The sequence below is a fragment of the Castor canadensis genome, chromosome 14, assembly GCF_047511655.1.
Source record: "Castor canadensis chromosome 14, mCasCan1.hap1v2, whole genome shotgun sequence".
Classification (NCBI taxonomy): Eukaryota; Metazoa; Chordata; class Mammalia; order Rodentia; family Castoridae; genus Castor; species Castor canadensis.
Genome location: NC_133399.1, coordinates 9,221,080 through 9,234,012, shown reverse-complemented (window position 1 = coordinate 9,234,012; position 12,933 = coordinate 9,221,080). Strand labels below are relative to the sequence as shown.

General features: G+C 53.8%; 1 protein-coding gene across 19 annotated transcripts in view; it reads right to left on the bottom strand.

Moving 5' to 3' along the window:
- The window catches only part of Myo9b (myosin IXB), a 94,556-nt gene extending 81,742 nt beyond the window's left edge, over positions 1-12,814 (bottom strand). For 18 of the 19 annotated variants that reach the window (XM_074053334.1, XM_074053338.1, XM_074053336.1 and 15 more), the window contains exon 1: positions 12,708-12,814. The gene's annotated coding sequence lies outside the window, so the exon portion shown is untranslated. Of the gene's footprint in view, positions 1-7,243; positions 7,266-12,707 lie in introns of those variants that run through there. The other variant, XM_074053335.1, reaches the window with a different exon arrangement.
- Between the last annotated feature and the right edge of the window lie 119 nt (positions 12,815-12,933).

The following is a 12,933-nucleotide window of genomic DNA, read 5'->3' as shown; positions in this document are numbered from 1 at the left end:
CCCCACGCCTCCAGGATGAGCCAACCAAGGACCTGTGTGAAAACAACCCCTTGTCACCAAATCAAATCGGCGGATTGCAAAAACACCCGTGACACAGCCTGGAGGCGGGAGCAACTTAAGACAGCCATGGATGAATGAATGGATAACAACACGTGCTGTCCAACAAAACACAAAAAGAAACGGAGCTCCCATCCCTGCTACGGTGCAGATGAACCTCAAAAACATGGTGCTACAGTGAGCGCCATGGCTCACGCCTGTAATCCCAGCTGCCTAGGAGGTTTGAGGCCAGCGTGGGCAAAAAGTCTGTGAGACCCCCATCGCAACCAATAGCTGGGCATGGTGGCGTGTGCCCGTCATCCCAACTATAGCAGGAAGCTTAGTAAGCAGGACTGTGGTCCAGCCAGCCTGGGCAAAACCCAAGACTCTATCTCAAAATAACCTCAGCACAAAGGGCTGGAGGGTGGCTCAAATGGCAGAGCGCCTGCTTCACAAGCGTGAAGTCCTGAGTTCAAATCCCAGTACTGCCAAAAAGCGCCCCACCCCGCCCCAATCCACCCATTGATGCTAGGGCCCAGCATGGTGGCACACAGCTGTTACCATAGCACTCGGGAGGCAGAGGCAGCAGGATGGAGTGTTCAAGGCCAGCCTGAGCTACGTAGCCAGATGGCCCTTTAAAAACAGGATAAAACAAAGCCCACGATGCAGAGGGAAAACAGCCAGCCATGCAAGGCCGCGGCCCGTGTGAGAGTGATACACTTACGTGAGACGTTCCGAACCGGGCAAACCGTAGAGGGGAGATTAGCAGCTGCCTTGGGGTGGCGGACGGGAGGAGACCTGACTGCCAATGGTGTGCTTGGGGGGAGGGGAACATGTTTTAGAGGTAGTTGGAGGTGATGGTTGCACAACCCTGAGGATCTGCTAGACGTCATTGATGGTAAATTTCACCGTACACGCATCTGACCACAATAAACATTCCTTTTCTTTCTCTCCATTTAAAGAAAAAAAAAAATGAGACAAGCTTTCACCTTGTAGCACAGGCAGGTTTTGAACGTGTGATCCTTCTATGTCAGCCTCCCGAGTGCTGGGATTACAGGTATGTGCTACCACACCTGGCCTTGATGTTTCTTTTAAAAACCTGGCAGGTTTTGGGGAGCAGCAGCACTGGCCAGCCTTCTGTGCTCTGGATTCAGGGGCCATTTCTCACTCTTATGGGAAGGTGTGAAGAAAAGAGGAGGTGATCAAAGAAAAGGGGGCCCTGGAGGGGCGAGGAGGAGGAGACAAATGTGACTTATCCTCCCGGTCTGGCCGAGGCCTTGTGCAGGAAAAGCAGGGTTCTAACCATCACTTTGGCGGACACTTCAGAACTGGCTGAAGGCAGCAAGTCGGGGCCTCCAGAAAGCGGAGTGCAGCCGTTTCGTTTATATAAGGCCATAATTTGAAGCCGCATGTTTGGTGGGTGAGATCATTCTCCAGCTAAAAGGAGAGCCTGAGGTTACAGCAGCATGGTTTGGAAGCCCTGTGCGGAGTCCGGCATTTTTCCGCCTTTCCTGTGTTTCCCTGGAGCCTGCTGAGAATTACTGTTTGGAGAAACGAGCGCATGGACTTATGGGAAAGATGCCTACTGATGGACAGCTACAGAACCAGTGTGTCTGTCATCTGTGGGGGACCAGAGCCAGAGGACCACTCAGAGCTGCCCTCGCCCTGTGTTAATGCACCTTAAACTTGAACATAATACGTGCACGTGAGTGGGCCAGCTGGGCGTGAGAGGATACGTGGCTCTTAGAGGTGGGGGGTGGAGTCGAGAGCTCTTCAGGGGTATTTCAAAAAGTGGGGCTGGGCTGGGCATGGTGGCTCACACCTGTAATCCCAGCTACCCTGAAGGCAGAGATCAGAAGGATGTGGTTCAAGGCCAGCTGGGGGAAAAAAGTTAAGTGAAACCCCATCTCAACCAACAGGGTGGGTAAAATGGCTTATGCTTGTAAACCCAGCTACTTAGGAGGCCATAGGTAGGAGGATCGTGGGTCAAGCATCCCTGGGCAAAAAACATGAGACCCTATCTGAAAAATAACTAAAGCAAAAAAGGGCTGGGGCGTGGTTCAAGTGTACAGCACCTGCCTAGCAAGCATGAGGCCCTGAGTTCAAACCCCAGTGCCACTTAAAAAAAAAAAAAAGGAGGGAAGGAAGGAAAGATGCGCTGGGGTGTAGCTAAGTGGTCAAGCACTTGCTTAGCATACACAAGGCTCTGGGTTTGATCCCCAGCACAACTTCCCAAAAAAGTGCGGAGGGAATGGCTCCAGGGACCCATCACAGGCTGAACAGCTCACGGCTAGGTCTATGGAACTCCATGGGAACTGGGATTGGTACGGCAGGTGGCCCTGCTGAGGGGGCGTGTTCCAGGATGCCAGGATGCTGCTTGGCTATGAAGGCAGGACAAAACAGTGATGGGCAAACTTCTGGCAGAAACTGGGTGAGCCAAGGAGCCAAGGCGTCAGGCACCAGAACCCAGGCGGTCCAGTCAGATAGCACGGTGGGGCTGGGCAGTGTGCCCCAAAACCCACACTCTCCCGGGACCTCAGAGTGTGACCTTGTGCAGCAACAGGGACTTTGCAGGTGTCGTGGGCTCAGATGAGGGGGCCCTGAGTCAGAATGAGTGCTAAATCCCACAACCAGAGTTCTTATAAGCAGAACTGCAGCTGCGCAGTGAAGGTGGAGACAGAGACTGGTGATGTGACCACAAGCCCAGGACCATCTGCAGCTACCAGCAACAGCACAGCCCGAGTTACACATGGATTTGGGACTTCTGCCCCCAGAACGTGAGAGAATCAGTTCCCTCCGTCTTAAGCCACCCAGCAGCCTGAAGACATGCTCCAAGTGCCCCATGGAGAAGACACTAGGTGCTGCACTCAGACAGTTTCCGGAAGACGCTGGGGAGGCATTTGCTGGAGCTAGACTTCGACAGTTTCTATCTAGCTTGAATGTCCCCAATGAGTCCACCCCCAATCCCCTCTCCCTGTCACCCTGGAGGCCTTTGAACTTGTCCACCTGAACCCTTTCTTCCCCAAAACCAGGTACGCCACCTGTCCTAGAGTGTCTGAGCCAGGCATCCTGGAGGCGGCCCCACTCCAGGTATGAGCCAGGTCACTTCTGCTAACACAAGGCACTGTCTGTCACCTGCTGGTACCCATTCCCCAATGCTGTGCCCCCCTCACTGGGGTCTGCCTGCTTATGTACCCGTGAGAGGCTGCCTTCTTTCTTATCTATCTATCTATCTAATCTTGAGATATGCAGCCCAGGCTGGCCTAGAACTCACAAGCCTCCTGCCTCAGCTCCCTAAGTACTGGGATTACAGCAGTGGCCACCTAGCTAGGCTATCTTCTTTTTTATCAATCGATAAATGTTTCTCCTGCCACACATGCCTGCAATCCTGGCAACTTGGAAGGCAGAGGCAGGATGGTTTTGAATTCAAGGCCTGCCTGGGCAAAGCTATCGAGACCCTATCTCAAAAACAAAAAAATGTTTGCAAAAACCAAAAGGGTTGGGAGTGTGTCTCAAGTGGTAGAGGGCTTGCCTAGCATGTGTGATGCTCTGAATCCAACCCAGCCCTGTGAAACTGATAGAAATTCACAACAAATAAATATTCCTCCAGTGCCCACCCTGGTCTAGGCTGATACTGGGCACAGAGTGGAAGGCTAAGAGCCAACCAACTCACAAAGAAGCATTTCCCAAATCACCAAGTAGCCTGAGGGGGAAAATTCCAGCATTCTGCTTCCATCCCAACGTTTCTGGCCATCACCACTAGGGTAGGGGGTAGCCCTGGCCTCTAGTGGGTGGAGGCCAGGGATGGCCAGGACAGCCACCTCCCATGGCCAGGAAGGCGGTGGCCCTGACCAGCACTCAGGTCGAGAAGGGGGCCCAGGAACCCACAGGGCAGAGTGGTCACGTGGGCGCAGGACATGCTGAGAGGTTGGGACAGCCAGGCAAGGGCGGTGAGGACAGGGCGGTTGGGGCTGGCCTGGGAACAAGGAACCCAGTGTGACCTAAGCAGCCTGGGCAAGAAAGAGGGAGAGGCCAAGGTGGCGAAGGTCAGATCCAGGAGGGTCCCGCAAAGCAAGGATGGAGTTCAGATTGTCACGTAATGGGGGAGCCCCAGGGGTCTTTGAAGCGGGGATACCAGAACCTGGGTAACATTACTAGGACATCTCTAGGCCAGGTGGCACATGGCCTCTGGGTGGAAGCAGGGTCCCACAAATGTCTCCCACAGGCACCTGGGTAACAATGGCGACAGGCCCATGACAAGCAGGAGGGGTGTGGTTACAAGAAGAGACAGAGCTGCATGCACCCAAGAGTGGCCAGATTCTGGTCCCTCCCAGGTGACCGTGAGCTGCCCCATGAAGATGTGGGAGGCCACTGGGGAAGCGGGGACCCAGACCAGGAACCCTTCTCCAAATGCCACAGCCCATCTGCACTTGGAGGGTAACAGGGTATAAAAGCTCTGCTTGAGACCAAACAAGGGTGACACAGAGTTGGGTGGAACAGGGAAGCCGCGGAACCCCGACTCTTTTTTTTTGGAGTGCTGGGGAATTGAACCCAGGACCTGGAACACGCTAGGCAAGTGCTTTACCACTGAGGCTATAAGCCTCAGACCTTTTGTTTGTATATGTATTTTTTGAGACAACGTCTCTTGCTAACTTTGCCCAGACTGGCCTTGAACCTGCGATTCTCATCTCTATCTCCCAAGTAGCTGGGATTATACTCATACTCCACTATGCCTGGGTCCACTCTGCTTTTAAGAGCATCTGACTGACCACGGAGGTGGAGGGAGGACTGAGTTAGGAGGCAGAGGACATGTCACCTCCAGCAGTGACAATCTGGAGCCATCTATGGGTCCAGGGCTGGCAGGATCATCAGGGACTTCAGGTCGGGCTGAGGGGGCTACTGCAGCAGCCGGTCACTAGGCAACAGGAAGGAGTGGCTCGGCCTGATGGTCTATCCTGGGTCAGCCATTCTGGTCAGCAGGAACCCCGACAAACCTCAGTTAGAGAGCAGGTGCACTGCGAGAGTTCTGTGCCTCACAGGATTGAAGCAAACACTGGCCTTTTCTGAGTGCCGGGAAGATGAGCTTATAGGTAGAGCATCCCATATCCAAAATACCTAGGAACAGAAGCGTTTTGGATTTTGGAGCTTTTCAGATTTTGTAATATTTGTAAATAGTTCATAAGTCATCTTGGGAAACTGGCCACAGTGGCAACTCCTGTAATCCCAGCACTCAGGAGGTAGAGGCAGGAAGATGACAAATTCAAGGTCAGTCAGGACGAAGGTACAGCAAGACCCTGTCTCAGAAACAAAAAAGGGGGATTCAGGGTGTAGCTCGGGGGTGGAACACTTGCCTAGCCTGCACAAGGCCCTGAAACCAATCCCCAGCACAAGAAACAAAACAAAGTAAAATCCACATCTGTACACAGAGCCCGCAGGTTATTTTACACAGTACCTCACTGCACCTGTGTTTTGACTGTGACCCATCCCAGGAGGTCAGGTGTGGAATTTTCCACTTGTGACATCATGTCAGTGCTCAAAAAGTGTTGGATTTTGGTTTCAGATCAGGGACAAGCAACCTGTAGCACCTCAACATCCACCTGCTGTGGCTGGGGGTGCGGCTCAGGGGAAGAGCGTGTGCCTAACTGCACAAGGCCGGGCTTCATTCCCGGCACCGCAAGTAAAGACATAAATGCGATGCCTGCCTCCCACCAAGAGCTCCCCTCTTGGTTTCCTCAACAGTACCCCCTCTGGCTAGACCACAGGCTTTTAAAACAGCATCGCTGGGCTGGAGGTGTGGCTCAAGTGACAAGAGCGCCTGCCTAGCAAGTGTAAGGTCCTGAGTTCAAAACCCAGTACCTCCAAAATAAACAAATAAATAAATAAAAAGGACTTAAAATCGTTTTTAACAGATTCACTCTGTCATTTTATAGTACACGGTCAGCCTCGGTACCCATCAGGGATTGCAGGGACTGCTTCCAGGACCCCATGGGTACCAAAATCCCCAGATGTTCATATATCTCTATATCAGGGTGCAGTACCTGCTCAGAACCTACCACATCCTCCACATGCCTCTCTGCATGACTTGTAACACTCAACACAGACCTGCCTGTCCACCTGGCCAATGCGTCCAGCTTCCACTCGGGCTGCTGTCTGCCCACCACAGCCGTCTGTGACCTTCAAGTGAACAAACAAGGGTCCTTCTCCTGCCAGCCATGAGGCCAGCCCTGCCCTGATTTTTCAAACCATGGGGGCCTGGCTCCACTTTCTGGACCCAACACAATGTTGCCACCGGCAAGAATAGCCCTCACTAGAGGAACTGGTGGCCCTAAGATCAGTCCCTGTCAACACCTTTGGGGATGGTCATCAGAGGCCAGCTCCCCTGGAAACCTACCCAGGCTCAGTAGACTTGGCCTTCACATCACAGAGGAGAACAAAGCAGTTGCCACAGGCCAGCCATGGCCACAGCATGTCACCTGGCCTTTCCTGTGGTCCTCGGTATAGCAGTGGCTCTCACCCAAGGCCAGCTCTGCTGCCCCTCAGGGACTCTCGGCAAAGTCTGCAGGCATTTTTGGTGTCAAACAGCTACTCCAGCCCCTGGTCTGGTGGGTCCAGGTTGGGATGCTTCTCCATTTCCCACAGTGCCCAGCATGCTCCCACCAGAGAACCATCTGTCCCCAAATGCCACCAAAGCTGCCACAGAGACACAGCTTCAACAAATTAAGGAAAGTGACAATGGACACAGTGGGGATTCCTCAGGGCCTCATGAGCACAAGAGAGGTCAGCACTGGATCAACACCAGGCCCACACGGCTCACACAACAGCTACAAGGCCATAAGGCAGCAGAAGAGTGAGCCCACCTCATGGGGTGATCACCTGCTCAGCTGTTGGGCCTGGTGACACCTGTCCCCATTCAAGCACTGTCCCTATTCCAGGACTCCTGCCTCCTACCATCTCCACTTTCCCCTGTCCCTGCTAGCTAAGCCAGGGGACAGACTCCCAGGGGACCATCCAGGGCAAAGACACCAGGTCCTCAAGTGGCCAGGCTTCCCTCCAGCCCTTTCTCTCCCCTGATAAATGCCTTCTGCGTGTGACAGCACAACCACCAGAGCCCCCGGCATGCTTGCCAGGAAATTCCAGTCCCAGGTGAGCCCAAGTCCTGAGGACAGAGATCCCAAGCTTCTAAACCCAACTTGACCCCTTGTTTTACCTGCCCAAGAATGGGACAGAGGAGGAGGCACTGCCTTGTGGAGACGCTCAGGCCAAGGAGGAGGAAGACCCACTGTCAAGCCCTGGGTTTCTGTTGCTGACGAGCTGCTGTGACTTCCCTAGCCAGAAAGCAGCAGAGCCCGCCCCCAAAGCACAACCCGCACCACTCCCCCTCTTGTTCCATAAACAGGCCTGATGCCCAGTCCCCTGTCACAAGCTCACCTACTGCTGGGCACCTTCGTAGTTTTGGTTTGTTTTTAAAGACAGGCTCTTGCTATGTAGCCCAGGCTGGCCTTGAACTCTCCATCCTCCTGCCTCTGCCTCCCAAGTGCTGAGATTATAGGCACATACTACCATGCTCACCCAACCTTCACAATTCCTGCTGTGTGTGTGTAAAGACGCCTGGCTGAACAGAGAGGGACTCTGTTCCTCTCAGAATCCCTGGGAATCTGTTCCCAGCCTGGCTCCCTATCAACCCTTCCTTTTTACCAGGGAATTTTAATACTTCCCAGAAACTTCGGTCCAATCACCTGTGGCAATAGCTGCTCCCAAGGTCACACTGCCCCATGAACAGAGCTGCTTTGGATGCCCCCTCCTCGTGACCATGGCAATGGTGAGAACCACGTCTCCCACCCACCAATATTTGTAAATTTCGTCTGGATGCCCTACCTGGCCTGCGTCCCACTTGGCCTCCTAAACTGGGCTCTCAAATACCCCCTGTAGAATCCCGTGAGACCCACTCCTCAGGGGCCAGGACCCTGTCTCTCTCCTGAGTCACCCCTGAACACAGGAGCATTAAGATCGGGAAAATTCCCTAACTGGGAGTTTCCACGGTTGATATGGACCATCATCTGAACTATTTATTTATACGAGACAAAACCATACTCTATTTGGTGGGACTGTTAATCACCAATTCCTTTGTGACCTAAAAGTGAAGTCTGTCCCTTACTCAGTGTGACTGGACAAATTGTAACACCCCCCTCCAAACACACAAATATTCATATGTCGAGGCCCTAATCCAGTACTTGAAAAGATGGCTATATATGGACATAGAATCTTTTCTTTCTTTCTTTTTTTTTTCTTCTTTTGAGACAGGATTTGGTTATGTAGCCAAAGCTGGCCTGGAACTCGAGATCCTTCTGCCTCAGCCTCCTGAGTGCTGGGATTACAGTTGTGCTCCACACACCCGACTTGGAAATAGGGTCTTTATAGTGATAGTTAAGTTAAAATGAGGTTTTAGGGTGGACCTTCATCTCTGTGGCTGGTGTCTTCATAAGAGGAAATTGGGACACAGAGACAAGTGAGATGACGTGAAGATGCAGGGGGAAGACGGCTACCCACAAGCCAATGAGAAAGGCCAGAGTGGATTCTCATAGCTCCAGAAGCAACCAAACCTGCCAACACCTTGATCTTGGATGTCTAGACTTGAGAACTATGAGACAAACATTCCTGCTGCTTATGGTCACTCAACATGGTCACTTTGTCCTGACATCTGTGACAAACTCATCCCAGCAATGACAGGAATGAACTTCCCAAAGCTGGGCTCCCTGGGCTCCCTCACTCCTATATACACACAAGTACACACACACACACAACACCCTGGAAGCAGGGCCGAGCTGGGATCATCGACACGAATGAGTCAGACAAGGCCAGCTTATTCATCGCCCCACAGGCCGAACCCCTGAATCACTACTTTATTTATCACTGGGCTCAGAGTCTTGACTAGGAAATGAGTAGAAGTCAAAGTCATCAGATGCATTTCTGAAACACGCCTAATCTCTGCAGAGGCTCTTTCCCAGCCCAAGGGAGCAGCAAGGGCTGCCCGCCGTCAGTGGCGGTGGCGGTGGTGGTGGGCTGCTGCGGAGACAGGGCCCTTTGTTCTGCCACTCTGGGGATGACGAGGGCAGAAGAGAAGGGCCTGTTTTGCTCTGCAGGGAGGCCACGCCTGGGCTGGATGAATGGTGGGGCCGGGCAGGGGCTGCCTGGCACAAGGGGTTGGGGACACCAAACACACAAAAGGCTGGTGAGTGGGGTGCCGGGACAGCACCAGAAGGGCTCATCCGTCAGATCCCACTAGGCAGAAATGTCACAGTCAGCTGGGAGGGTGGGAGGTAGATGATAGGCCAAGGAGGGAACAGCCAGAGCACATTAGAACAAAAATTAAACAGTGTGCGCCTGGGAACGGACAGGCGTCTCCAGGAGCACAGGAGGAGATAACGCGGCTCACAGAAGCCACGCTCATCCGGGGTGACTTCCAAAGTAGCTTTAGAGACGAGATCCTGATGTCTCTAATCACAGAAGAAAAGCCACAGTTTGTTCCCAGATAGGACAGTGCCTCCAGAAATTCAGGTCAGCAGTGATACGAAGACGACAGGCACAATGGCCCTTGCTGTTCTCACCAGTCCCTCCTTAGCCGTCCACCCTGGGATGCATTGCCCACCACCCCCTGGGACTGTTCCCAACTGCCCCTCCTTTCTTATCAGACCCACTCCCTCCAGATAAAGAAGCGATGGGACAGCAGAATTCAGTGGCCAATGTCATCCCTCCCTCAAACCCTTGGCTGGAGAATAACAATGCCAGGCTGGACCCCAGATGGGAGCCAGAATCTAACACAGAGCATCAGCCATTCTGGGTCCCCCCCCAGCCCCAGAAATGCCATGCCTAGAGTCATTTTCGGTTGTCACATCTTCTAGGAGAGGGAATACCAGTGGCATCTAATGCGTGAAGCATGCTGCTCAACAGCCTACAGCACACAAAGTGGTCCCCAGGGGACGTCAAGGACGCCGCTGTTGACAATTCTTTGGAGGTTTGTTCTCCACCCGTTTAAGGTTAATGGTGACAAGGACGCCGCTGTTGACAATTCTTTGGAGGTTTGTTCTCCACCCGTTTAAGGTTAATGGTGACGTTTGTGGTTCTAAAAGGCCCAAGAAGCCATCTTGGAAGTCATCACCACTCTGGCCTGTTTCAGGAAAGTAGAGACTAGGACCTTCTTGCTGGATGTTGGCAGAGTAAGAGTGGGGACTAATCAAAGCACCTGTCACACCAGGTGCTCCACCAAGAGCAATTCCATCTTCCTTGCTTGGTTTGAGACTCTGCTGTCACTGCCCTGCCTGATCTGAACTCCATTCTTTCCACATGGGGGACACTAGATGTCCCTCCTCCAGGGAAGAAGGGCTCAGCTCTGTCCTTGGGAGCAGACAAGGGCTTGCTCAATGGAACTCTGGGTTCACCCAACATAAACTCCTTAGGACAGATGAAGCTGGGAGAAACAGCAAGCTAATGACCTCTATTGGGAGAGGAAATAGATCTGGCAGCCAGACAGCAAGGAGAGAGTCCCCAAGTCCCCACCTGATCGGCAGCTACCAGGCTGGACTTGCCCAGGGGTTCCCAACCAGAAGACTGCAGCCAAAGATTTGAGGGTCAGTGCCTTATGCAAAAAGCATACTCGGCACCATAGCTTTCTATTGGGATGATGAGCACTGGGGACGTAGCTCAGTGGGGAGCCCTTGCCTAGCATACATGACACCCTGGGCTCTGTTTCCAGCTCCAAAAAAAAAAAAGGAAGACAAAGAAGCAGTAAAAATTCATTTGTGGGACAGGTGCAGTGGCTCAAGTGGTAGAGTGCCTGCCTAGCAAGCGTAAGGCCCTGAGTTCAAACCCCAGTGCCACCAAATAAATACATAAATTCATTTGTGGACATAAACTGAAGCCAACTAAATGTAGGCTTACTGTAGTGAGAATGTGAGAGACAGACAGAGCTGCATGATGTCCAAGGGAGGGTGTGTACTGGAGACGGGAAAGGTAATAAGAGGGGTTGGAAAAAGTGCTGATAAGGCCAGTCCATTCAATTTACAGGTGAAGAAACAGGCAGGCCGCTACACATTGCTCTCTCTCTAACATCCCTACAGCCACTCCCCAGGGCAGGGAGTTGGTGATACAGCCTGGCTGAGGGATGTGACAATTCTGGTCCTGGTCACTGAGGTGTTCGGCCTGAGCAAGCTAAGTCATTGTCTGCAGGAGGTACCTGCGGGCTGTAATTGTGTATCCTGCGGCAAGAGAGGCTAAAAGGCTTCTTCCTTAAACACCAGAATATTCTGGAAATATTTGGAGTGATTATTTCTCTATCCAGATTCATCCACTAAAGGAGCTGTAAACTTGGCTCCCCTTCTCTCAGAAAGCAAATAAAGAACTTCACAGTTGGGGCTAGGGGGAAGAAAGTAATGCCAGTCAAACCCAGCCAGCCCCAGGCTCTTCTAGAGCAGACAGATAGGCCAGTGACACAACTTTGCAGTTGTCCAGGTCACCTGCAAGATTGTAAAAATTCAAAGATCAGAAAAGGCCCCAGGGAAGGCAGAAGCTCGGACCCTTGGGCTGCTTCTTTCCTTACTGGGTGCCCAGGACAGAGGGGAGGGCACTTGGGTGCTGTGCCTCTCCAGGGTTGAGCTCGCAGCTGCTAAGGGACAGATTTCCTGTATGTCGTTTTAGCCTTTTAAGTCCAAGGATGCGACTCTGAGGAGGTGGCCACAGGCCTGCACACGCGTTACACCACATGCATTACAGCTCCCTGTCTTCTGAACACAGTTTGGGGTCCCAAGGCTCCTTCCTTGCTCCCAGGAACCCCAAAATCTAGCTAGTCCTGTCCTAAGAAACAGACTGACCCAAAGAGTGCCAGGCCTCCCCTGCAGGCAGGTCCAGCTGTTGGGCAGCAAGTGAGGCAGGAGATCAAGGTGGAGGGCAAATCTCCAGGGGCTGCACCTCAACATCTCCACAGGGCTTCTCTGGCCCTTTCCTTCTCTCCCTTTCTCCCCAGACTCTCCCTGGCTCTATCCCCAGTTCTTGCACTGACTTCTCTTCCTTTTCTTCCCTCTCAGCACCCCTATTCTTCCTCCTGTCCGACCCCTCCCACACACACACATCAGTGAGTTCAGAACTCCTCACGATCACTGAGCTCCCACTGGGTGCCCGGCACCACCCTCTCAGACAACCCTCACCTAGGGCTTGGATGGCGCCAGCAGACGCCCCCAGGCCGGTCCTGTACCCCTTTCCCTCCAACCGTACCCCAGCTGTTCGCCCCACTGGCCTGGCCCTTCCCCCATCCTGGGCCTCTCAACTCCGCCTCCTCGTCTTCCCCCCCCCAGCCCCGTTTCCTGCGACCCCCCAATTACCACTTAAGCCACGTCCTCTTCAGAGAAGCTGCTCAAAGCCGCAAGACTCGCGCCCGCAAACTCCCTCACCAGACCCGGCCCTACCCACCGTATCCTCCCTCGTCTCGCTTCCATCCCGGCCCCAGCAACCTCTCCACGACCCCCGGGCTCGTACCCGCCCCCTCGACCCCCTGCCGACGCGTCCCCCATCAGCACTCGGCTCCGTCCCTTTTTTTTTTTTTTTTTTCCTCCCCGCAGTCCCCACGATCCAATCCACACTTCAAGGTTGAGTCCCCAACCCACAAGCCGCCTGCAACTCACCTGGGCCTCGGCCGCCGCGCGCCACCGGTCCCGGGCCGGGTCCCCCGCCCGGACACCAGCCCGCCAGCCAATGCTCCCTCCGGCCGCTCCGCCCCGCCGCGCCCGCCGCGCCCGCCGCTCCCCCGCGCGCTCCCACTTCCGGGTTCCGGAGGGGGCGGGGGCAGTGGGCGTGACGCCAGCGCGCCACGGGTGGGGCGGGGCGACAATAAGCCACGCCCCCCTCGGC